The sequence below is a fragment of the Sinocyclocheilus anshuiensis genome, unplaced genomic scaffold, assembly GCF_001515605.1.
Source record: "Sinocyclocheilus anshuiensis isolate Anshui unplaced genomic scaffold, SAMN03320099.WGS_v1.1 scaffold320, whole genome shotgun sequence".
Taxonomy (NCBI): Eukaryota; Metazoa; Chordata; class Actinopteri; order Cypriniformes; family Cyprinidae; genus Sinocyclocheilus; species Sinocyclocheilus anshuiensis.
In genome coordinates this window covers 312,779-339,733 of record NW_015554092.1, presented here as the reverse complement: position 1 = coordinate 339,733, position 26,955 = coordinate 312,779, and the positions used below count along the sequence as shown (strand labels likewise).

The 26,955-nt window shown below is 36.9% G+C and overlaps 1 long non-coding RNA gene across 2 annotated transcripts in view; it reads left to right on the top strand.

Annotated features, from left to right (window-relative positions):
• The window catches only part of LOC107669289 (uncharacterized), a 46,990-nt gene that overhangs the window by 5,402 nt on the left and 14,633 nt on the right, over positions 1 to 26,955 (top strand). Inside the window, exon 1 of one of the 2 annotated variants that reach the window (XR_001631968.1) lies at positions 18,933 to 19,187. The exons of the other annotated variant lie outside the window; for it this stretch is intronic. This is a non-coding gene — a long non-coding RNA (uncharacterized LOC107669289). Of the gene's footprint in view, positions 1 to 18,932; positions 19,188 to 26,955 lie in introns of those variants that run through there. 2 annotated transcript variants of the gene reach the window in all.

Here is a 26,955-nt window from a genome sequence, read left to right as displayed (position 1 = left end):
AATCACATCAGAAAAGCATTTATTTTTAATAAAAATGAAGGAAATAATCAAAGTTGAAAATAAAGCATCAGTTAGGGTAGGTGTAGGCAGGGCTTTTGTCCCAATAAGGTAGCATCCATTTAATAATTTTAATTCTAATTAAAAATTACACAAGTTATTATTGCTACTGTTTTATAATGTATTACAATGCTGAGGTGCAGATAATTGCCACTATTTGCAATAAGTAATTAGCAGAATATCCTGCTATTTTAACATAGTATAAATAGAATCTATAGCTATTTGCACTTAGTGTAAATAGCATATGATATCACAAAAAAATACAGCTATTTTCATATAGTGTAAATGGCCTCTATTGCCCCCCCCGCGCGTACAGCACCCCCAACCTAAAACCTCTTCCCGCGCCCATCCATAAAAAAAAGTGTCTCACACGGCTCCGGGGTGTGAACAAAGGCCTCCTGTAGCGAATCGATGCGTTTTAGTAAGAAAAATATCCATATTCAAAACGTAATCACTTTAATGTAGCTTGCGCTCACTGTTGTAAACCGAAGCAGTTCTGGGCGGATGGCGTATGAGGTCAGTGCTGCGCATGCGCCGCTCAGAAGTGACGCACGCTAAGGGCTGCTTAAGAATAAGCGTGCACATCAAATGATCTTGACTCCCTGAACCTGGATTGAATTAGTGAGATTGCGTGAACTTAAATTGTCATTTATGAAACCGCTTTAGTTCCGATTGATTTGTTAGGTTATTTCAAGTCAGGTTTTGGACTTTAATCCCCGCTTTTCTTAGCGTCTTTTATGAAACAGCCCCCTGGTCACTTTCTTCCAATCATCCACAGTCCAATCTCCATGATCTTCTTGGTCCCATTTCATGCAGTGCTGGCAATGGTGTGCAGTTCGCATGGGACCTGACTGAGTTGTTGGCTACGCAGGCCCATATGCAGAAGGCTGTGATGAACTGTGTGCTCTGGGTCACCATTGTAGTTGCTGGTAATTTGTCACACTGTGGCCCTGCGCTCGCTGTGAACAATGCATGACTATCTCCACTCCCCATCTGGCATCAACGAGCTGCGGACGACACATGGCTGGATGACGGTTCGTCGTTTTGCCATCCATGCACCACTTTTGATACATAGCCTACTCACTACAGTAGCACGTGAACAACCCACAAGGCACACAGTTTCCAAGATTGAAGTTCCGAGGTGCTGTGTCATCACTATTTGTCCTTTAACTCCAATAAATCAGCAGCTTTTCCCATACTGACACCAAACACTACTGACCGAAAGCTGGTCCTTGAGTGGTACTGTATGTATATATATATATATATATACTGCTCTTACTATATTTACAGTATACTGGTTGCCGGGCATGCTCATTGCTCTAGATTGGGGGTGGTCATAATGTAATGGCTAATTGCATATAATGTAATTTAATGGAAAACTGAATGGCTGATGGTGTTTAGCTGATGGTGGACTTCTAGTCAGTTTTGACATTTGTGACTCTGGACCACAAAACCAGTGTTAAGTCGCTGGGGTATATTTGTAGCAATAGCCAACAATACATCTTATGGGTCAAAATTATTGATTTTTCTTTTATGCCAAAAATCATTAGGATAATAAGTAACGATCATGTTCCATGAAGATATTTTGTAAATTTCCTACTGTAAATATATCAACTTAATTTTTGATTAGTAATATGCATTGCTAAGAACTTCATTTGGACAACTTTAAAGATGATTTTCTCAATATTTAGATTTTTTTGCACCCTCAGATTCCAGATTTTTAAATATTGTCCTATACTAACAAACCATTCAGCAATGGAAAGCTTATTTATTCAGCTTTCAGATGATGCATACATCTCAATTTAAAAAAATTGACCCCTATGACTGGTTTTGTGCTCCAGTGTCACATTTTTCCACTAAGATCAACCTGCGTTTTTCTTTTAAATTTTATTATTGCTTTTTTTGTGCAACACTTTCACTTTTATTGTTTTTAACTGAAAATTGAGTGTTTACTATTTTCATTTTGCATTATTGACACACTATTTTCCTATTTAATACTGTAAAGTTTCTTTGACACAATTTGTATTGTTAAAAGCGTTATATAAATAAAGGTGACTTGACTTGACTTTTTTGAACAAAGCTATGTTAATCTATATTTCCATATATTCACCATAACTTTTTTGACATGTGTAAACATAACACAGGCTTTTTCCAACGTCATGAAACAAACTGTAACATGATTTTAATTGCAGAGTGAAGTATATCAGTTAGACAAACATTTAAATCATGTCTTATTGTATAATTAGATACAAACCAACCATGACTTGTCAATCAGTGATGCAACCAACAGGCCCGCATTTAACATTCATAGCACTAGTCCCTATACTTCTCCTTTCCTCCAGAGCCAATCACAGGCTCCCTCCTTCCTTGGGCCCTGGGGCTTTAGCCCTGCCTAGCCTCACATTAGTCTGGCTCTGACTAAACATTTAATTTACCCTTATACTGTAAACTCATTTCATTGTCAGATTTGCCTGCATTTGTCATGTTTTCTGTTAAATAGTCTATAGTTCTGTCTGTCTAGCTCCAAAGCTTTGTTAATGTATTTTTGTACCTTACATTTATTTCAATGTGTAAAAAATAAATAAATAAATAAATAATACAATGGCACTGCAGATGAATTCATATACATTTTATCAAAGTTAGAATAACACCTATGTGAATTCACAGGAATTGTTAACATCTGTCAGAGCCAGCTCAGTGTAAAGGTAAATGGCATTAAATTTGGCGAAAAATAAAATCAAACAGATGCATCACTTTGTCCCGTATTAATTACACTGTCGAAGCCTCTGCCCAGCCTCACTTTAAAACAGATCTGCAACGTCTTTTCTACTTCATCTTAATGTTTGCTATAATGCTGCTATAATGTTTGTATATGTGTGAATGCGTATAAGCTTATATGGAGAATCTCATGAAAACATGGCCAGGTTTAATTTCACCCAAAATTCAAATGATCCCTTTTCATGAAAATCAAGCATATTTCCGGTACCGTTAATATATTTTATGGCATTATGGTCATAATTAAACTTTTGACCTTTACTGAAATGTGTCAGGATGCGAGATTATGGATTTCTCTTTGATTCTCATGACAGTAATGGTTATTTTTTAATAAATATAATGGTTTTTAAAATTAAAATCAGTATAAATTTCAAGAGAGAGCATAATAGGCCTACTGTGCCTGAATGAATCATCTCTTTATCATTAATTTAAGGACACAGTATAATATTCAAATTTATAAAAATCTTTAGTCTGATGCATGTTACTCTTGTTATTCACTACATTTACTGATTTCATTTAACACTCTTCTAAAGTTTGATGTGTATGTGATGTTCTGAGCTGTAATACTGCTGATAAAGTCATGGACGTGTGAATATGAGTGATGAATCAAAAGGGATTTTTTTTTTTTTTTAAATAGACCAACAGATGAATCATCAGCATCAGTGTGTTTACACAAGAATCACTTAGTGTCTTGAACCAGGAGTTTTCAAACCGTTTCAGGGACCCGGCATCTGCTGCTAGGTTAAACATAAATTTCACTGAAAAGTCATGTTAAAAAGTAAACAAATAATACTAAAAACTGGTCAGAAATCATGAAATGAATCATGTTAATCACACTTCAGATGTTCATCTTCAGGTTTATACATCAAGCAGTAACTAATGGTGAAAAACAGTGTCAACTTCAAAGTAGTGATTAGACATAATACTTTACACATACTTGCAATTCATTTTTTAACAGTATAAATATAAATACTATAAACATGACAGTATAAAGCTGCCTTTATATTTTAGGAAGGTGGTTTTTCACAAAAGGATCATCATATTTAAGTGGCCTACACCAAAAGCGTGTGTGGGGTACATGTATAAAATATTCATCTTATGCTCGTCTGAACTGTACTTACTGTCTCTGTAACTCTAACAGCAGAATATAGATCTAGCCACAACAGGGAGTGCAAGAACTGATAAAATATTTGTACATTTAAATGCAATGCATGATACATACACTGATCTGATGCAAGGTTTTACAGTTGTTCTCATTTTTTTGGTTCGGTCAGTTTAAGACTCATTCAGCAGCTTATCATGTCTACAATGTGATGCAAACATTCTTGATGTCGTTGTATTTGTAGAGCATTTGCCACTATCTATGTCATTTCAAAGCAGCTACACAGAAACCAAGTATTTGTCACTAGTTCAGTTAACTACTGATGTAAAAAATGTAATCTAATTTTGTGTGTACATGGCAGAACTTGCCAAATAATGAGTCAAGAATAGACACTAGTGTACTGCTGTGCAGTATTCATTAGTTAGTTGCAGATATTATTTCAGATGGAATGCATATTATTTCAGCATTGAACATTTTTTACAGTTACAATCTCAGAAAAAGAAACAAATCTGGCACTGGGGCGTTAGTTACCCTTAGGAACAAAAGCTAAAATATACACTTTTACTTTATCTAAAAGGTACATTTTAGTATCTTAAACATGCATATTAGGATTTTAAAAGTACAAATTAGAATCTAAAGTGTGCATATTATTACTGTTTGAAAGGGTAATGCTGCAGTGACGGCTTTTGTACCTTTTGTTTTTTTCCTGAGAGTGTACAGTCACTCAAGCAACAGAGTTGTAATTAAAACGTGAATAAATATTCCTAATAAAGCTGATAAAGTATGTGACACTGATGGCCTACTCATCTACTCCCTCTAATCTCATTCCAGCAGATCTGATCTGAAAAGCTTCGCAAGATTCATTTTGTTACTGTTCTGTCTGCATGCATTTCTTCCTGATTTAAATGAGGATTATAGAGACAAACAATAAAATAACAAATAATCCAGTCATCCATATGAAAACACTTGCCTGTAAAGCTCTTCAGTAAAGTAAGTTATAATGAAAAATGAAATCAAATGTTTCGACACATGTTTCTTACCCGTGAGAAGAAGAGAGATGCTAGTAACAGTAGCTGAAGAGCACTATTTATAGCCAAACTCAAACCTGCTCCTTAAGGAGGATCTGGGCTGATACTGCGGGCAGTAAACACGGGGAAATAATCATCTCAGAGCTAGAGTGAAAAAGGTCAATGAATTGGAGTAGAGTTCACAGTTTTTGTGAATTCACAGGATTAACCGCTAACCCTGGGTAAATGATGAGTGTGAAAGTGTGAAGCAAGATAACCAGGATTGCATTTACTGGGGTTTAGATGAGCTGTGAGAAGCCCTGTTGACTAAAGCAGGGGTTTCCAGTGTTTCTGATGCCATGCATGGACTCCTGTATCTGATCATCCTCACGAGGGACCTTGACGCAGATGATGAGGGCTGTGGGATGCAGAAACACACAAAGAGTTTTGAGTGTCAGAGCAGCTTTTTAATTGATGTAAAAATGATTGTTCATGAAGGCCCAAAATAGGAAAAATCGACATGTGAGCCCTTCACAGTGCTAAAAGGAAAAGTGATACAAAGTGTATATAGTGTTAGTGTGTTTTTTTTGTGTGTGTGACTGTGTATGGGTAGTGTTTTGTTTTATGCAAAGTGTGTGTTTCTGGTTGACTGGTGTTTTTAAATGATGGACACAGACAGTGTTACACAATCACCTTGTAGTTTTTATAGTCTGTGCAGAATTTTCTTTTTTTGTCTCATTTCATTGTGCATCTTTATTTTAGTGTTTTTCCTCCGTGTATTTTGTCAAAATCACTCATGAGGTCATTGATCTTACAGTTTTTCTCGATTGCTAACACACTTTCACCCAATTTTCCAAACTATTCATTCCGTTCTCAAAACGAAGACACATTTCTCAAACTTTTAGCACATTTCACCGGTTTTCACTCATTCAGAAAACACAAGCACGCAATATAATTACCTCAAGCATCACAAAATGAACTCGGATAGCACACACTTCTCTATGTGTAAACATGAAGTGCTGAAACTGATAACACAGAAGTCAGAATCTCAGGGTTATATGAACAGGAGCACAGGTGATTGTGTGCTTGGGGAAATGAATCCTAGTGCTGTGACACAGAGAGGAAGGCAAAAAAGGTCATTTGTTCTTGATGAAACACAAAGCAATAGTTGACCATGTTCTTGTGCATGAGTGAGCATGAGGGAACTGACCTCATCTATAGAGTACCTATACTTACTGTACACATACAATATGATCACAGTACACAGTAGCAGTGCTTTCGATGAGAGAATTTTCACTGTTCTATGAACAGTAAATACTGCGGCACATGTTGTACACCCTCAAACTCATAACTGTTAACTCATAACATAACATCTCTTCTGGTGCGCTTCATTTACTGTAAGATCACTTTACAGTAGTGTAATGATAATGAACTTTTCTTAGAGCTTATTGCTGAATTTCACTGTAATAGCCACTGACATACAAAATGATTCCTGATTCCCTGAAGGAGGTTTTTGAGACAGTGTTTTGAACTGATCTCACTAGTGTTCTCTAGACAGTGACGTAGTCTGTGTATTTGACAGGTTTGTGTGTCATCAGGTTTGTATTTCGAATAAAAAACAAATAACAGAATCACTTATGGAGACTAAACTATGGAGTCAGTTCAGATTTTCATTTTCATTGTTCAGATCAAGTCAGTTCAGTGTTGATTCAGTTCAGATCAAGTCAGTTCATGATTCAGTTCAGATCAAGTCAGTTCAGCGTTGATTCAGTTCAGATCAAGTCAGTTCAGCGTTGATTCAGTTCAGATCAAGTCAGTTCAGCGTTGATTCAGTTCAGATCAAGTCAGTTCAGCGTTGATTCAGTTCAGATCAAGTCAGTTCAGCGTTGATTCAGTTCAGATCAAGTCAGTTCAGCGTTGATTCAGTTCAGATCAAGTCAGTTCAGCGTTGATTCAGTTCAGATCAAGTCAGTTCAGCGTTGATTCAGTTCAGATCAAGTCAGTTCAGCGTTGATTCAGTTCAGATCAAGTCAGTTCAGCGTTGATTCAGTTCAGATCAAGTCAGTTCAGTGTTGATTCAGTTCAGATCAAGTCATTTCGGTGTTAATTCAGTTCAGTGTTAATTCAGTTCAGATCAAGTGTGGATGTTGCAGGATGAGAATCAGCTGTAAAGCAGCCCTGCAGAAAAACAATAGATTTTAATGAGAGACACACTGAAAGCAGCAAATTGCAAGCGGTTCTAGTAGAGACGATGCAGTGCTCATAAACCAGAAATCTCGTTGCATGTGTCTGTACAACATTTTGTATCAGTAATAAATAATATTGCATGGCAAACATAGCCTAAATATTAAGGCGAGCCACATGACTTCTCCTGCTTTCTCTCTTTAGCCTATTATTGTGTGACTGATAAATGTAGTAACTAATCACACAACTATTCTTTACATTGTATTTAAAGCAGCGCATCAGTTTACGCTGTGCATTATAAAATAGTAGGATATAGTTTTCTCATTAGCTCTTTCTCTCACACACGAGCAAACCCAGAGAGAGTGATTTGCCTACCGTACAGAACAGATTATAGTTGTAAAATAAAAGTTGATATACACTGTTAGTACATTTTCTGACAAAATAACGAGAAACATTCTGAATTATCTGTCGATGTTTTTAAAAAAACACCTTTTTGAGGAAATCAATCATCCCTTCCAAATGAAAAAGGCCATCAAGACAATTTCAAGGTTTTTATACGGTTGTGTAACATGACGCGTTATAGATGAGCATAGATTGATGTAGATCACTGATATTCATTTTAATTAAAAAAAAAAAAAAAAAAAAAGTGGGGCATAGGTAAAAAAAAAAAAAAACTCATACAAAAGGCAAATACTTTTTTATATATATGCAGTATTATAATGTATAATGCATAAGTTTGATTGTAGAATATTTGCTTAAAATGTTACGTCATTTATCTTATTCACACTGCTAATAAAACACATGCCAAATCCATCAGTCAACATTTTCCCTCAGTTGTGAATAACAGATAATGAGTTACTTTATGCTTTATGCTGATATTAAAATAATGGTGCAATACATTCATGAACACTTTATTTATAATGCTTCAATTTTATTTAATGCAACTGATATTCTATAGTCTTGAATTAAACAAATCTTCAGAAATGGCCAGCATTCAATAATCATGCTTCCAATAACTGTTCTAATCTCCTAATTATAACCCTATATATATATATATATATATATATAATCTTTATAATATCATTAATATCTTCCTGTCCTAGCTATTGTTTTGAACGATGACTGAAAACTTGTATAATAGGCACTTCTCGTGTTTATTGCCATCTTATGATGAATAACTTGTTGTTTTCCTCAACTGTATGTCGCTTTGGATAAAAGCATCTGCCAAATGAATAAATGTATGCACAACGTTTGACGAATCGTCTCTTTATTAGTGCTAATAATTAATCTAAGGACATGGGATAATAATGTAAATATCCTCAGGCTGGTCAAAATGACTGGAATTCACTGCATTTACTGATTTCACTGTAAGCTCTGCTGTGATGTTCTGAGCTGTAATGCTGCTGATCTCCAGTAGAGAGCGACACTTCACTTTCTGTCACTCAATCACCTGATCATGAGCTCCTCTCAGAAAACAGTGAGAAACAAACAAACAGAAGTATGTCTCAGAAACACTATGACTGGTTTAATATTGCACAGATTATATGAAGGTTGTACACGGAGTAATGGCTTGCAGATTTCGAGTATTACATGCATTTGTATTGTGCTTTGCTGTAAAAATGTGATAGTGGGGTGAAAATGTAAACTTTCAGAAACTGTGTGATATGTAAATGTAAATAAATAATGTATTTTTTTTGTTACTAAAAAAATGGAATACTTATACATCTAGCATTAACTCTAATGGTGGATAAAACACAGTGTCAGCTTCAAAAATGATGATGATTAGCCAGATAATATTTTAGACATGTTTACAATGTATTGGATATAGGACAGTGGAACGAGGCGTGTCGAACACTCTGGAGACCGCTCTGTATGATGTACCACTGGCAGACAGAAGAGAAACACCAGGGTCATTGCATCAATCTGCTCCTGATCTTCAGTGTATATCGGCACAGGCGCTGACTCGCAGGAATGCTTGGAAATATAAAGCCACTTTGAGTTCTTTTGGCCACTGCCTTGCCTTTCAAAAGAAAGAAAAAAATTGAATTTGCTGACCCCCCAATACGACAACTCTAGTCACTGACAATAAACAGGCAGATTCATAATTAAAATGTTTTCATTTCATTTAAATTGTTTAAATGCAGGTTATCAAGAATAGAAACCATAGGAACGTGGCAATCATCTCTTAGCTGTGGACCTAAATATGTCTCTGTGCTGCTCATCTCCAAAACCAGGCTTTGATTACTAAACAGAGAGACTAGAAGAAGGATCTCTCTTTTGTTTAATACTGCAAAATACGCTCGATGTTACAGTCACTGCCCTAAAGACACATGCCAACACTTATTACTTACTAGAACTTTGATTTTATTTATTGGTTTGGAATTTATGTGCTCAAGTGAAAGGCATTACACTCATGAATAAATAATGATGGCTGTTTAACAGTCATTGTAGGGATAAATCTCATGAACATGTCAGGGCCTACTTTTTCAAACTCCTCTTGGGTCGTTTGTCCAATCTTCACCAAATTGTGCACAAAGCAATTATAGACTACGCTGTGAAAATAATTTTGTGAACTGCTCTGCATGTGCAAAAGAACGATAAACAAGACAGCATGTGCTGAAGTAAACAGAGAAAACTCAAGTTCATTAAAAAAAAAGTGATGTGCAAAGTTTTTAAATATTTATGGTGCCAACCCTAAAGTTTAGCTTGTATAGAGCGGTCACTATAATAAACAGTTAATTGAACTGGTGTATAAAGTACCTGAAAGCCATTCTCAAGTAAAAGTACAGATATCTTACCAGAAAATGACTTTGGTAGAAGTTAAACTCACCGTTTAGAATATTACTCGAGTAAAAGTCTTCAAGTATGTGATATTTATTGTACTTAAGTACGAAAAGTATTTTTTTTAAATCTTAAACGTAGGATCGAATGTAAAAGTAAATGCAAAATGGAACAAAAAGTATAGTAGTCAACATTTGAAGTGGATCAAAAAAATTAATCAAAGTTGTCCTAAGACAAGAACGTGTTTTAGGTTTTAGGACAACTTGAAAGAAAGGTTTTGATCCACTTCAAATGTTGACTACTGTAAATAAAAAATGTTCATACACCGCTTGAGACGTCGATTGCTCAACGTGGTGTATTGGCCAGAAATTCAACATGATGTATGGGATTACTGCAAACGGTGCCAAGTTTGTCAGCAATACAAGCCGCGCATATCCAAACTTTCTGGAACCCTTCAATCTACTCCTGTGAAAGAACCTGGATACATGGTTGGCGTTGATCTTATGGGTCCGTTTCCGAGGAGTATGAAGCTGAACGAGTATTTGTTGGTCACTGTGGATTATTGTAGCAAGTGGGTTGAGGTCTTCCCTTTGCGGTCAGCTAAAACGCCTTTGATAACTAATATTCTTATCAAGGAGATCTTTACTCGATGGGGGGTACCTACTTATTTGGTGTCAGACCAGGGACCGCAGTTTACATCTCAACTTTTGAATGCTACCTGCAGACAATGGGGTGCAATTCAAAAACTCACCACTGCATACCACCCGCAGACTAACTTGACAGAAAGGGTGAATAGAACGCTTAAGGTCACGATTGCATCATATGTTAAGGACAATCATCGGAATTGGGACCAGTGGATTCATGAGTTCAGGTTTGCAATCAATTCATCTTGGCAGGAGAGTACCAAATATACTCCAGCGGAGATTGCTCTAGGACGCAAGTTGAAAGGACCCCTGGAATTATTCCAATATCGTTCTCCTGACCCTGACCAGTCTGCATATGAAGTTATTGAACGCCAGCAATCGCTCTTGGAGAGAATGACAGAGAATGTCACGAGAGCCCAGAGTAGACAACAGAGATACTACAACCGTAAGAGACGGCAAGAGACTTTCCAAGAAGGGGAACTTGTCTGGGTTTGTACTCACCCGTTGTCTCGTGCAGGGGATGCGTTTACAGCCAAGTTAGCTCCTAAGTGGCAAGGGCCTGCCAAAGTTTTAAAACAGTTGAATAATGTAAATTACAGAGTTGAGATGTCAACCGAACCCAAGCAAGTTGAGACCTACCATGTAGAAAATTTTAAAAGGTTCTACGGCCAGGTCAGGCCTTCTTCTGAAAGGGGGGGTGTGTAACAGATCTAGTAAGCTGTTACCTTACTTTTGTGTTTAAAGTCAGTGGTAATTTTCGTCCCAGTCATGAGGGGGCGTGAGGGAGTCATTATCAGTGAAGTTTCTCTAGATCAGAGAATAAGAGGAGTGGGAAGTTTGAGGAAGGACACTTGTGAGCTGGGAGTGTTTGCTCTCCCCATGCTTACTCAAACCCTTATTGAGGGACATTGGTGTTCTACATCTCAATAGGGTTTGTGTATCCACTTAATTTTGAGGGCATTTCAACTCAACTGGTAGATGTTTTTGATTTACTATTTACTTCAACCTTGGAATTTCGTCTGAATTGCTCTCTACTCTACTCTGGATTATCACTGTGGATGATTTTGGACTTTATCCTTTTAACATCCTAAACATCTACAATACTGTGATGAACCAAGGACATTTGTGGTTATTCAGAACTTTAATGTGAATGGACATTTAAAAGGTTTTGCCTCTAAATAGGGACAGACCGACAGCGCTGTTGCACAATATATGGTTTAGACGTGTATGGTATTTGATAGCCTTCACCCGAGTACTGACTGTGTTCCACTCCCTCTGCTTCCTCTACACTCATTTCCTGTTTGGTTGCTTTATAGCCAGAGACTGTGCTCATGCTCATTGCGAAGTATTGCCAGTTTGTAACAGATCTAGTAAGCTGTTACCTTACTTTCGTGTTTAAAGTCAGTGGTAATTTTCCTCCCAGTCATGAGGGGGCGTGAGGGAGTCATTATCAGTGAAGTTTCTCTAGATCAGAGAATAAGAGGAGTGGGAAGTTTGAGGAAGGACACTTGTGAGCTGGGAGTGTTTGCTCTCCCCATGCTTACTCAAACCCTTATTGAGGAACATTGGTGTTCTACATCTCAATAGGGTTTGTGTATCCAGTTAATTTTGAGGGCATTTCAACTCAACTGGTCGATGTTTTTGATTTTCTATTTACTTCAACCTTGTAATTTCGTCTGAATTGCTCTCTACTCTACTCTGAATTATCGCTGTGGATGATCTTGGACTTTATCCTTTTAACATCCTAAACGTCTACAATACTGTGATGAACCAAGGACATTCGTGGTTATTCAGAACTTTAATGTGAATGGACATTTAAAAGGTTTTGCCTCTAAATAGGGACAGACTGACAGCGCTGTTGCACAATATATACAGGTGCATCTCAATAAATTAGAATGTCGTGGAAAAGTTAATTTATTTCAGTAATTCAACTCAAATTGTGAAACTCGTGTAGTAAATAAATTCAATGCACACAGACTGAAGTAGTTTAAGTCTTTGGTTCTTTTAATTGTGATGATTTTGGCTCACATTTAACAAAAACCCACCGATTCACTATCTCAACATGCCGATCAGCTAATCAACTGAAAACACCTGCAAAGGTTTCCTGAGCCTTCAAAATGGTCTCTCAGTTTGGTTCACTAGGCTACACAATCATGGGGAAGACTGCTGATCTGACAGTTGTCCAGAAGACGATCATTGGCACCCTTCACAAGGAGGGTAAGCCACAAACATTCACTGCCAAAGAAGCTGGCTGTTCACAGAGTGCTGTATCCAAGCATGTTAACAGAAAGTAGAGTGGAAGGAAAAAGTGTGGAAGAAAAAAATGCACAACCAACCGAGAGAACCGCAGCCTTATGAGGATTGTCAAGCAAAATCGATTCAAGAGATTCATTCAGAAACAAAGCATTTGACTGTGTTCATAAGTGAATCACTGAATCATTTATTCAACCGATTCGTTCAAAAAGCTGATTCATTCAATAAGTAAACAAACACCGCGCATTGCTCAGAGACGCAAAACAGTGTGTGATCTTTGTTTGGAACTATTTTCTTTGGCAAAATTGAGCAAAAACAAGCAATATTATGTCTAAAATGTAGGTCACTTATTGCTTTACTGAACTTGTATAAAATGATTATTAAATGTGTTATCATGCTGATATCTGCAGAAAAACTGTTCCCCGCGTTTTGAGAGCGACTCCCTGATGCTCGCTACATACAATATCTAGGCTGTTATTAGTATGTAGGCTATTATAGGTTATAGTTGTCTATAGATCTGTATCATGCATGAAAAATTTGGTCTCTATTTGCACTTTGAATATTGAGAGTAGCCTATTTTGATTATGGCTGCACTTATTGTTTGCACTTAATAAGACTAAGAAAGAACAGTGTTGTTTATTTATTGTTATTTATACTGTTTTTATTTCTATGTTCAATTTGTGAAAAGGAGTTCATTTAGGAGGTCAAAGGTTCTAGAAGCTCATAATTCATGTTCAGTTCTGAGGTCTGAAGAGACTCACATGAAGTCATTCAGGAGAGAAGCCAGTGCTTGAGTGATGTTGTTTTTACTGCATATGATAATTCATACTCAGAAAGCAGAACTGAAATTACATTTATTACAAGATGATTAGTGAAAACAATTCAAAATGCACCTGCAGACTATTTTTCCAGTCATTTATTTGGTCACTGAGAATTTGTAAAAAATAATGTGAAAAGTTCTGGCCTCGTTTCGTTCTCCTGAACCCAATCTCGTGTCTCGTCTCGTCCAATAGGGTTTGTGTATCCACTTAATTTTGAGGGCATTTCAACTCAACTGGTCGATGTTTTTGATTTACTATTTACTTCAACCTTGGAATTTCGTCTGAATTGCTCTCTACTCTACTCTGGATTATCGCTGTGGATGATCTTGGACTTTATCCTTTTAACATCCTAAACATCTACAATACTGTGATGAACCAAGGACATTTGTGGTTATTCAGAACTTTAATGTGAATGGACATTTAAAAGGTTTTGCCTCTAAATAGGGACAGACCGACAGCGCTGTTGCACAATATATGGTTTAGACGTGTATGGTATTTGATGTTGTAGTTGTGTGCTCCTAAAGGAAATATAGTATGCTATTCAAAAGTGATTGATTCCCCTTCATTTAAGTTGTGACATTTGATGTTGGTGACTGTTACAAGTTAACCTGCCTTACCAAGCGTTTTCTCTGTATATTCTGACTGCCTGTTCACTATTGACATGAGAGTGAAGTCCAGCCAATCTTTGAGGATATTCTCTCCATTCTATGTAAATAATTGCATTTCATTTTTATATTCCATCTTTAGGGTTGTCTTTTAAATACTTTTCATTTGTTTTGCGAGCTTTTTCTAGCTAGAAATAGCATAATGTAGCTACCATTCGAGTATATAATTCATACTCAGAAAGTAGAACTGAAATGACATTTATTACAAGATGATTAGTTAAAACAAAATGCACCTGCAGACTGTTTTTCCAGTCATGTATTTAGTCATTGAGAATTTGTAGAACATAATGTGAAAATTTCTTGCCTCGTCTAGTTCTCGTGAACCCAATCTCGTGTCTCGTCTCGTCTCTTGAGTTAAGTGTCAGCGTTAATGATAATCAAACAACAAAAGACGAGGAGAAAATCACTCCCTGCTCTTGACAGAATAGCATTTGTAGCTTTTATAAGAATGTATATAGTGAAATCGTGCCCTACCATCACATTCACATCAATGCAACCAATAAATAAATTACTACTAGAGCACGAAATTGTTTATAAGAGAAGAGCACATTTCTTTATTGATCGAGTCAGTTGATTCTGCTCTTAAAATGCACCAGATTTATGCATTTAAATTTAAAATGAACAAAATTTTCTTACAGGGGGGCATACCCCTAGAATCCCCTTGAGGAACCAATGTGCACCCACCAGTCTCACAAAATCCTGTGGGGACACTGGGAATGTAGAGGAAACAATGTAGGATTGGCTGTCTCAATGTATGTGTGTGTATGCCAGTTCAACTTACTATTTGCTTGTGGACAATGTATGGCACTAAATAAAGTGCCATACAGTAAAGCATAATGATTAAGGGGGCCTCACACAAAGAGCAGCTCAGGGGCCCTTGACCACCTTAATCCGCCCCTGAGCACAGAGACAGGACTTGAATTAAATAACATGCAGAGTTGCAGCACATTTCGAGTTGTCATTTCAATTTTCGTCTTATTAATAATTTTATTCTTAAGGGGGTTGAAAACAGGACTGAGTGAAATTTGAGACTCTGCTTTGTCCTTCTGAAGACAATAGATTTTAAAATTGTGTCAATGTGATATTCTGTCCACATTATATTTCTTGTGCTATGTTCAAAAGACTAGGAGAAAATCACTCCCTTCTCTTGACAGAATAGAATTTGTAGCTTTTATAAGAATTTATATAGTGACAATTGTGCCCTACCATCACATTCACATCTATGCAACCAATAGATAAATTACAAGTAGAACACAAAATTATTTACAAGAGCACATATTTCTTCATTGATCTAGTCACTTGATTCTGCTCTCAAAATGCACCAGATTTATGCATTTAAATTTAAAATGAACTAAATTTTCTTACGGGGGTGTAATGCCAAGCCAGCAGAGGGAGCCCTTACCCGAGTACTGACTGTGTTCCACTCCCTCTGCTTCCTCTACACTCATTTCCTGTTTGGTTGCTTTATAGCCAGAGACTGTGCTCATGCTCATTGCGAAGTATTGCCAGTTAACCTGCCTTACCAAGCGTTTTCTCTGTACATTCTGACTGCCTGTTCGGTGTATGATTCTGCCTGTTTACCTACCTAACGATTACCTGGATTATCCCCCTTGCTTAGTTTGCCTGATCGGACGGATGTATGTGTTTGGACCTTTTGCCTGCCTGCTCACTTTACCCTTCTGGATTGCCCCTGTAAGTGTTGTTAAATTGGACTGTTATTCTGGTTTTGACCCTCTGCCTGCCTTGACGTTCCTGTTTACTGAAATTGTCTTCAATAAACTCCCACACATGGATTCAGACTCGGCCTCAGCATCCTCATTACACAAACTTTCAATGTGAGAATAAGTTTTTGAAGTGAATTCATGAACATCATGCCACAACTCTGATAGATCGAAACAATCTTTACAAATAAATAAATAAGGGTTAGATAAGAGATAAATAAGATAGACAGCTTAAATAAATAAGATAAAAGCGGATGCATGTGTTTGGACCTTTTGCCTGCCTGCTCACTTTACCCTTCTGGATTGCCCCTGTAAGTGTTGTTAAATTGGGCTGTTATTCTGGTTTTGACCCTCTGCCTGCCTTGACGTTCCTGTTTACTGAAATTGTCCTCAATAAACTCCCGCACATGGATTCAGACTCGGCCTCAGCGTCCTCGTTCCAGGGGTGCATACCCCTGGAACCCCCTAGACTAGAGGAACCAATGTGCACCCATCACAGTCTCATGAAATCCCGTGGGGACACTGGGAATGTAGAAGAAACACTGTAGGATTGGTCTCAATATGTGTGTGTGTGTGTGTGCACCTGTTTTTCTATTCTGGTGGGGACTTAAACCTGAATACACACAGACTCATGGGGACTCGTGTCCCGGTGGGGACCTAAATTGTGGTCCCCACGGGTAAACAAGCTAATAAAGCCTTCACCCGAGTACTGACTGTGTTCCACTCCCTCTGCTTCCTCTACACTCATTTCCTGTTTGGTTGCTTTATAGCCAGAGACTGTGCTCATGCTCATTGCGAAGTATTGCCAGTTTGTAACAGATCTAGTAAGCTGTTACCTTACTTTTGTGTTTAAAGTCAGTGGTAATTTTCCACCCAGTCATGAAAGGGCGTGAGGGAGTCATTATCAGTGAAGTTTCTCTAGATCAGAGAATGAGAGGAGTGGGAAGTTTGAGGAAGGACACTTGTGAGCTGGCAGTGTTTGCTCTCCCCATGCTTACTCCAACCCTTATTGAGGAACATTGGTGTTCTACATCTCAATAGGGTTTGTGTATCCACTTAATTTTGAGGGCATTTCAACTCAACTGGTCGATGTTTTTGATTTACTATTTACTTCAACCTTGGAATTTTGTCTTGATTGCTCTCTACTCTACTCTGGATTATCGCTGTGGATGATCTTGGACTTTATCCTTTTAACATCCTAAACGTCTACAATACTGTGATGAACCAAGGACATTCTTTATGCATTTTAATTTAAAATGAACAAAATTTTCTTATACCTGCAGAACCCCCTAGACTAGAGGAACCAATGTGCACCCATCACAGTCTCACAAAATCCTGTGGGGGACACTGGGAATGTAGAGGAAACACTGTAGGATTGGCTGTCTCAACCTTACTATTTGCGTGTGGACCATGTATGGCACTAAATACATTTCTCCAGTAAAGCAATGATTAAAGGGGGGTCTCACACAAAGAGCAGCCTAGGGGCCCCTGACCACATTAAACCACCCCTGATCGCAGACCGGAGAGGAAAATGAATCATCCGTGGTTGTGCACGCACTTGTTTGCATGAGCAAAGGTGGTTTTTAGGAGTCTAACTTGTAAACGGCAGACCACTGATTTGTCATATAATATTGATATCTTTATTACTGACTGAGTAAGATCATGTCAAAGATTGAAATCATAGTGAAATTAATGGTTGATCAACTTTGATGCTTGTTATCTCATAATTAGATTTTGAGACTTCTGTTGCACAATATATGGTTTAGACGTGTATGGTATTTGATGTTGTAGTTGTGTGCTCCTAAAGGAAATATAGTATGCTATTCAAAGGTGATTGATTCCCCTTCATTTAAGTTATGTGACATTTGATGTTGGTGACTGTTACATAATTTGGCGCCCGAACAGGGACCATGATCACCACTTTAGCAATTTCCTGAAGAGTGAATTGAATGCATGTTCTTTGAATCAATCATATGCTATGTCTTTCCAATATATCTATGTGTAACTCCAATCTTTTCCCCATTTGTTCACCCAAGTGGTAGGTTACAATTTGTGGAAGCATTTGTAATTGATAGCTGATTTATCTTTTGTAGTATAAGTCTTGGCGGAAGCTCCTGCATGAGACAACACTGAGTCTATCCCCAAAATGGAATCAGATTATAGTGCTGAACCTTTCACGACCCGGCGTGAGCCAGTTCAAGAGCTAATACATTCCTTCAGCAGTTTTTATATAGAACCAGAAGGAGGGTTGACTGTTCCAGAAGAGGATAATGACTCAAGTTGTCTACCACCTCCACTACCACTGGATGAAGGCGAGGAAAGTTTGATCAGTCTGACCATTGCAACCAAGGTGGGTCAACTTGCACTCAGAATGGACAAGATGGAGAAAGAGGGTGTGGAACGTGTCCAGGGAGTGGAAAGACATATTCATAATCATTTTCAGCAGTATGACCGTCGATTGACTGCTGTAGAGGGACAGATGCAAGATTTAGCAAAGCAAATGTCCACCCAGTCATCACCTGACACCCAAAGTCGGACAGAGTTGGAGGAGAAGCTTACTGACTTTGTAGAAAAGCAAACTAGACTCCTGAAGAAATCTCTAGAAGACCAATTGCAAGAAATGGGAAAAGCTGTGATGGATTGTATGAAAAGGAGGGACTTGGCTTTTCCGCTCATTTTAGGCCTTGAGTTCCTTGTGTCATGTAGAGTCAAGTGTCATATAATATTGATATCTTTATTACTGACTGAGTAAGATCATGTCAAAGATTGAAATCATAGTGAAATTAATGGTTGATCAACTTTGATGCTTGTTATCTCATAATTAGATTTTGAGACTTTAGCCTGGATTTCACTGAGGGTCACATATATCCTACATTTGTTATACTTTAATTTCATAATGAGGATGTTGTATAATGTACCTTAAGTTGTTTATATGTTTGACTTGTTATATGTATGACTTTTACTGTAACAGTATGTAAACATTTAGTTTATTTCTGTTTTATTGTTTATTTCAGAAACTACCTCCAGTGCATAATCAGTATGTGTGTATATGCTGAAGAAAAATGACTCCTACTCGCTGACCAGATTAGTGCTGCTGACGTGGTTAACACCATTAACACCAAAAGGTGTTAACAGAACTGGAATTTAGTGGGGCAGTTCCCAGCAGTAGAAGATGAGGTAAACTGTTAAACGACAGATGTCACAAGACTTCATCACATATAATGAATGAGTATGCTCTAATTATTCTTGACATTTCATCTGAACATCAATTTTTCTGAAATGTATTCTGTGTAATTCTATTTGTGATTGGCTGAATACCTCAAGCGTGTGACGGAAATGTTACGCCCCTCACCCTATTATGATGATGCCTTGTCCGGCCAGAGCGACGAGACCAAAACAATAAAACCCATTATAAACGAGCAAATAATTTTGAATAGTAAAAATATTTCACAATATTACTGTTTTTGTATTTTTATTGTACAAATAAATGCAGCCTTTCTGAGCAGAAGAAACTTCTTTTAAAACGTTAGAAAATATTACAGATCCCAATTTAAACACTATGTGTGAATGTTATAATGTATTAATAGAGCTGTTGTAATTGTTATTATCATTATTATTGTCTTTTTTATTTTATTTTACAGAACAACAGTAAAATTACAATACTAATATTTAAGAATGTTGAAGGAGTTCTTGGTTTTTTCTCAGCTTTTATTTTGGCAGAAACCCACAGGAAGACCTCAGTGCTTCTTTTTGTTGACAACAGCAGGTTTATAAATGATTCTCACTAAGAATTTGGGAAGATGTTTGTTGCATTACAGAACCGGCTTTCTGACAAGATGCGCATTAAATATCACATGCGATTTATCGTGCAGCCCTAGTTTTTAACCATCCTCGCCCAACATCAAGACTTACTATGTGGGCTATTAGACTCCAGGAGTTTGACTTTACTGTGAGTTATCGGAGAGGGAGATGTAATGTAGTGCCTGATTCACTGTCCCTTGCAATGCCTGGAGAAGAGCCACTCAGTTGTGTTGCAGTATGCCAAGCAAAAGAGTGTCTTTTTTATTTTATTTTACAGAACAACAGTAAAATTACAATACTAATATTTAAGAATGTTGAAGGAGTTCTTGGTTTTTTCTCAGCTTTTATTTTGGCAGAAACCCACAGGAAGACCTCAGTGCTTCTTTTTGTTGACAACAGCAGGATTATAAATGATTCTCACTAAGAATTTGGGAAGATGTTTGTTGCAACTATCACATTGTCACATCCACGCCTTGTAAAAATTCATAAAAATGTTACTGAGCATGCAATCCATGAGTGCATTAGAAAACATAACATTCTGCAGTTTATTTACTAATTGTTTAAAGGGTCATGAAACCCCAGACTACTGTGTTTTAGATTTTAGCAGAGTGTTTGTGTTGCACATCATAGAAGACAATGTTAGCATCCGATTATTTTAACTGTTGGAGAAAACTGGTTAATTTTAAGATTTTTTTGCGCTATTTTCATCTTCCGGGTTTAAAATCTTCATCGTGTTGACGTCACAATTTGTGACGTGGCAAAGGACGATGGTACATCGATGACGCGTCGGTGTCTATTAAATTATTCATGAGACTGCATGTTCTTATCATGTTGCTTAATTATTCACAACAGCATGTGTTGATTAGCTATGACAGACGTTTCAGACTGTGAGATGACATCGCGCACATTAATTGAGAGAAACGTTCATGGATCAAAGAAGAGTGTTTGTTTTTGCTTTGTAATAAGAGTTCGGCACAAACGCGATTCATTCACTTGGTGATTATAACCGTTTTTACAACTCAGAGGTGCAACAGAGCGTTCATATATACGTATGTTTTCGATGCAGAGTGCAAATGGCTGTGCATTTATTTGTGTTTTTAAGTCGATGGGAGCGAAATGAAACTGTCTGAACCCGACGCTGTGTGTGTTCTGTCTCCCCTCCTCCCCCTCCCCCGCTCCACTTCCTCCGTTCCACGCACACTTTTTTTAGCATGTGTTGAGAACTAACCAGAGCTGAAACCGGAGGCTTTAAGGCCATTTCGCAATTTCAATCATCATACAGAAACCAGAAACACCCACACCCTCCTCTTCTCATCGAAGACATGAGATGCAGTGCTAAACAGTCTCTCGCTGTCGGTGCTTGTAATGGTTTTTGCTCTTTCTCTTTTAAGTGTTTCCACATTGCCCACATGTTTGCTGCATTATAAAGAGTGCACACCTCTCACTCTACGCTGGTTGCTGTTTAATCATGTCACCAAAAATGTCATGAGCTTTTTTTGTTATTTTCGGCAGAATGTCGGTTGCCGAACATTCGGTGAATCCCTAGTATTAACTTTAACTTCTCAGGTAATGTCAACGGTTTGTCTTATTTAAGATGCGGACGAAATTACAACAACAGCGGTTACATATATTTAATTGTTTGATCAAAATTATTGCTAGGGACAATTTAGTAATCACTGGATTTTGGTAGGGACATGTCCTAGCTTCCTACTAAATTCTATACGCCCTTGGATTATAAAAATGTTTATAATTAAATAAATCTGAAAGGTCATCTAAAATCAGTTCATTTAGCAGAAATGCTGGATTAAAAAAAATAAAGTAGAAGAGAAAGTTGTTCCAGTTCTGTGGCCTGTGGAGGAAATGAAATCTGTGTTCTGTTGAAAGTGGGGGAGTTATGTGTCGCAAACAAGTCTATAGCTACACTGTCCTGCAATTTTTGTGAGTTTCTTTTTTCTTTTTAGCAGTGATATGCATGCTTAGAAACTGTAGTGTCTCAAAGGTTACGGCTATAAACAGTGGTGTAGTCTAGTTTTTTGTAGTGAGTATACTGGGATTTTCCCTCCCAGCCTCTGCTTATGCTTATGTTTTATCAACATTTATTATAAGCAACACAAGACTTTAACAGCCAATGACATTTACTGGACTGATTTTCTAGTGTTTAGTGTTAATCATCTAACTCACTCAGCCAGATAAGAGCTACATTTATCCTTAGATGTTATATGAATATGGTCCCTGGAGCACAGGTTTGATCAGCTGGGAATTTTCAGTACACATTTAAGAGTGCCTGTTTTTAATTCCCTAGCCTGACTTTCAGTCCACAAGGCTGGCCAGTAGTTCTCATCTCTCTCATCATCTGAAACAAGGAGATATTTAACACTGTATTCAGTTTACTGCTGTACACAGACACACACATACACAGTATCTAAGTTATCTCTCCCCTTCTCCCGCATTCATTGATCCACCGCACTAACATTAGTGAAGTTATTAGCTAGTTATGTTGGCTTGAGAAAAATATTATACTATTTAAACGTTTTATTATTCTTGGACCGGATCTGTAGTTTGTTGTTTTATCTTTTCTAACTGATTGAACTTACAGTTTTCGTATTAATTATCAATAATCAAAAATTTAGTGCTAAACAGTCTCTCGCTGTCGGTGCTTGTAATGGTTTTTGCTCTTTCTCTTTTAAGTGTTTCCACATTGCCCACATGTTTGCTGCATTATAAAGAGTGCACACCTCTCACTCTACGCTGGTTGCTGTTTAATCATGTCACCAAAAATGTCATGAGCTTTTTTTGTTATTTTCGGCAGAATGTCGGTTGCCGAACATTCGGTGAATCCCTAGTATTAACTTTAACTTCTCAGGTAATGTCAACGGTTTGTCTTATTTAAGATGCGGACGAAATTACAACAACAGCGGTTACATATATTTAATTGTTTGATCAAAATTATTGCTAGGGACAATTTAGTAATCACTGGATTTTGGTAGGGACATGTCCTAGCTTCCTACTAAATTCTATACGCCCTTGGATTATAAAAATGTTTATAATTAAATAAATCTGAAAGGTCATCTAAAATCAGTTCATTTAGCAGAAATGCTGGATTAAAAAAAATAAAGTAGAAGAGAAAGTTGTTCCAGTTCTGTGGCCTGTGGAGGAAATGAAATCTGTGTTCTGTTGAAAGTGGGGGAGTTATGTGTCGCAAACAAGTCTATAGCTACACTGTCCTGCAATTTTTGTGAGTTTCTTTTTTCTTTTTAGCAGTGATATGCATGCTTAGAAACTGTAGTGTCTCAAAGGTTACGGCTATAAACAGTGGTGTAGTCTAGTTTTTTGTAGTGAGTATACTGGGATTTTCCCTCCCAGCCTCTGCTTATGCTTATGTTTTATCAACATTTATTATAAGCAACACAAGACTTTAACAGCCAATGACATTTACTGGACTGATTTTCTAGTGTTTAGTGTTAATCATCTAACTCACTCAGCCAGATAAGAGCTACATTTATCCTTAGATGTTATATGAATATGGTCCCTGGAGCACAGGTTTGATCAGCTGGGAATTTTCAGTACACATTTAAGAGTGCCTGTTTTTAATTCCCTAGCCTGACTTTCAGTCCACAAGGCTGGCCAGTAGTTCTCATCTCTCTCATCATCTGAAACAAGGAGATATTTAACACTGTATTCAGTTTACTGCTGTACACAGACACACACATACACAGTATCTAAGTTATCTCTCCCCTTCTCCCGCATTCATTGATCCACCGCACTAACATTAGTGAAGTTATTAGCTAGTTATGTTGGCTTGAGAAAAATATTATACTATTTAAACGTTTTATTATTCTTGGACCGGATCTGTAGTTTGTTGTTTTATCTTTTCTAACTGATTGAACTTACAGTTTTCGTATTAATTATCAATAATCAAAAATTTAGCATAGACTTACATTGGCTGAGCAAATATTGCCCCCTATAGAGGACAACTGCAGTCCACTAGAGGGAGCCACAGGATAAGAAATCTTTCAACTTTTACTTTAGTTTAACAATCTGTTAAATTTATAAATAAATGCATACATTTTCCTCTATGCTGCCAAGCAAAGCTAAAATATTTGTTCATTATCAGGTCAGATTTCTAGAATAATGACTGTCCGATGTCCAGAGGCCAGTATGAAAGACGCTCGGGAGTCGGGACAGATGACTGATGATAATGCTGTGTCCTCACAAAAATTAATAATTTGCACATGTTTTTAAGCCTTGCTAATTAAAACATTCAAGCGATTTTACACCATTTAAGCACAAGATCACATGAAATAACTCAATTCAGTGCTTGCGAGCTGTGTTGTGTGATAGAGCCACGTCGCGTGGTCACTTTCGCTGCTTCTGGCGCTTCATGTCAATGATATCATGGCGAATATCATCGAAAACAGTAGTGTATTACTCAAGTGAACAAACTGTTGAAATAAATGGGATGGATCATTGGATTATTAAAGCGACCGCATTTACCAGCTGCTGGCTGTATTTAATGTTGATCCATCAAAAAAGAGAAACTCATTGTTATTATATGCCAATAATCCCCTGCTGTTACGGTAATGATAACATATATGCTACATTAATTTACCAGGTAATGTTAAGATTAGGGATATGCTGGTATCAAAATTTCATGTTGCGATTAATTGCTAATGCTTTTATCGCGGTATACGGTATTATCAGAATATAATGGAATTCATCAGAATATTATCAGAATATAGAATGGGATTCAATTAGAAATACCCAGGATACATTCAGAGCATGGAAAATCAGCTTTCTCTTACTATGCTCCGTGGTTGTGGAATGAATTTCAAACTGTAACTCCATTAGAAACAATTCCTTCTTTGAATATTTAAAAAAAATTAGTGCAGTGTTTAGCAAATTAATCATGTTGTTGTTTTAATTAAATTTACCGATTTATGATTATTGTTTTTGCTTTGGTTATATGTAATTTTGTTTTGTGAGGTGTATGTTTGTGAAATTTTATGTTAAATTTTTTGTACGGTCATCTTGGCCAGGACTCCCTGGAAGAAGAGATTTATTTTATCTCAATGGGACCTTCCTGGAAAAATAAAGGATAAATAAATAAAAATAAATCATGATATTGAAATTTTGTTGCAAAAAAGTGTTTTCATAATACAGTGTAACATGTTTAATAACTAAAAAATACAACCCTTAGTTCATGTTAGCTCATTAAATAACACAGTTGCAACTTTTGATTTTAACTATGTGTTATTAAATATTGGAATTACCTGAGATTAATGAATGTTCAGAATAATTTTTCATTGGCAGTTTATATTAACTAATGAATTAACTAATGTTAACTAATGAAGCCCTAATGTAAAGTGTGACCGAACAATAAAGAATCAAAACACTTTCAAACAATATCTAGGGCATGTTAGTCCAGATTTAAATGTAACAAAAAATTTAAAATAAATAGCCTATTATTCTAAATATTTAAGTATTTGGCGCTGTGATGAACACCATAGCTAATACACAAATCTGAATGGCTGTTTAAATCATTTAAATACGTTTCAGAAACAGAAAGTAGCTCAGCTGCTTTGTTTCCGGGGTAACGGCTGCATTTCTGCTCTTCAGCGCCATCTGCTGATAATAGCTGTCATCACTCAAATTAATGCACGACTCTACATTATCTGTATAGCATGTGTGTAAGACTCGAATACAATTATGAAGTAATAATTTTATGACGAATAAATATTTCAGTGAGTAAAACTGACTGTTTATATTATTAAAGACTACACAATAGGGATATGCTGGTATCAAAATTTCATGTTGCGATTAATTGCTAATGCTTTTATCGCGGTATACGGTATTATCAGAATATAATGGAATTCATCAGAATATTATCAGAATATAGAATGGGATTCAATTAGAAATACCCAGGATACATTCAGAGCATGGAAAATCAGCTTTCTCTTACTATGCTCCGTGGTTGTGGAATGAATTTCAAACTGTAACTCCATTAGAAACAATTCCTTCTTTGAATATTTAAAAAAAAATAGTGCAGTGTTTAGCAAATGAACCATGTTGTTGTTTTAATTAATTTACTGATTTATGATTATTGTTTTTTGCTTTAGTTCTATATAGTTTTGTCTTGTGAGGTGTATGTTTGTGAAATTGTATGTGCATTTTTTGTACGGTCATCTTGGCCAGGACTCCCTGGAAGAAGAGATTTATTTTATCTCAATGGGACCTTCCTGGAAAAATAAAGGATAAATAAATAAAAATAAATCATGATATTGAAATTTTGTTGCAAAAAAGTGTTTTCATAATACAGTGTAACATGTTTAATAACTAAAAAATACAACCCTTAGTTCATGTTAGCTCATTAAATAACACAGTTGCAACTTTTGATTTTAACTATGTGTTATTAAATATTGGAATTACCTGAGATTAATGAATGTTCAGAATAATTTTTCATTGGCAGTTTATATTAACTAATGAATTAACTAATGTTAACTAATGAAGCCCTAATGTAAAGTGTGACCGAACAATAAAGAATCAAAACACTTTCAAACAATATCTAGGGCATGTTAGTCCAGATTTAAATGTAACAAAAAATTTAAAATAAATAGCCTATTATTCTAAATATTTAAGTATTTGGCGCTGTGATGAACACCATAGCTAATACACAAATCTGAATGGCTGTTTAAATCATTTAAATACGTTTCAGAAACAGAAAGTAGCTCAGCTGCTTTGTTTCCGGGGTAACGGCTGCATTTCTGCTCTTCAGCGCCATCTGCTGTCAGAGAGTGAATGTGCTTTCATTCAGAGCGTCTCTCACGCGCTCCGCCATGCCATTGTTTACATCAGAGTGCACGTCTTTGACGTGGTGACCCATACTGTGACCCATACTTGGAATTAGTGCTCTGCATTTTAACCCATCCAAAGTGCACACACACAGCAGTGAACACACACCCGGAGCAGTGGGCAGCCATTTTTGCTGCGGTGCCCGGGGAGAAGTTGGGGGTTAGGTGCCTTGCTTGCTAGTCGTGGTATTGACGGTGGGAGAGAGCGCTATACATTCACTCCCCCCACATACAATCCCTGCCGGTATGAGACTCGAACCCGCAACCTTTGGGTTACGAGTCCGACTCTCTAACCA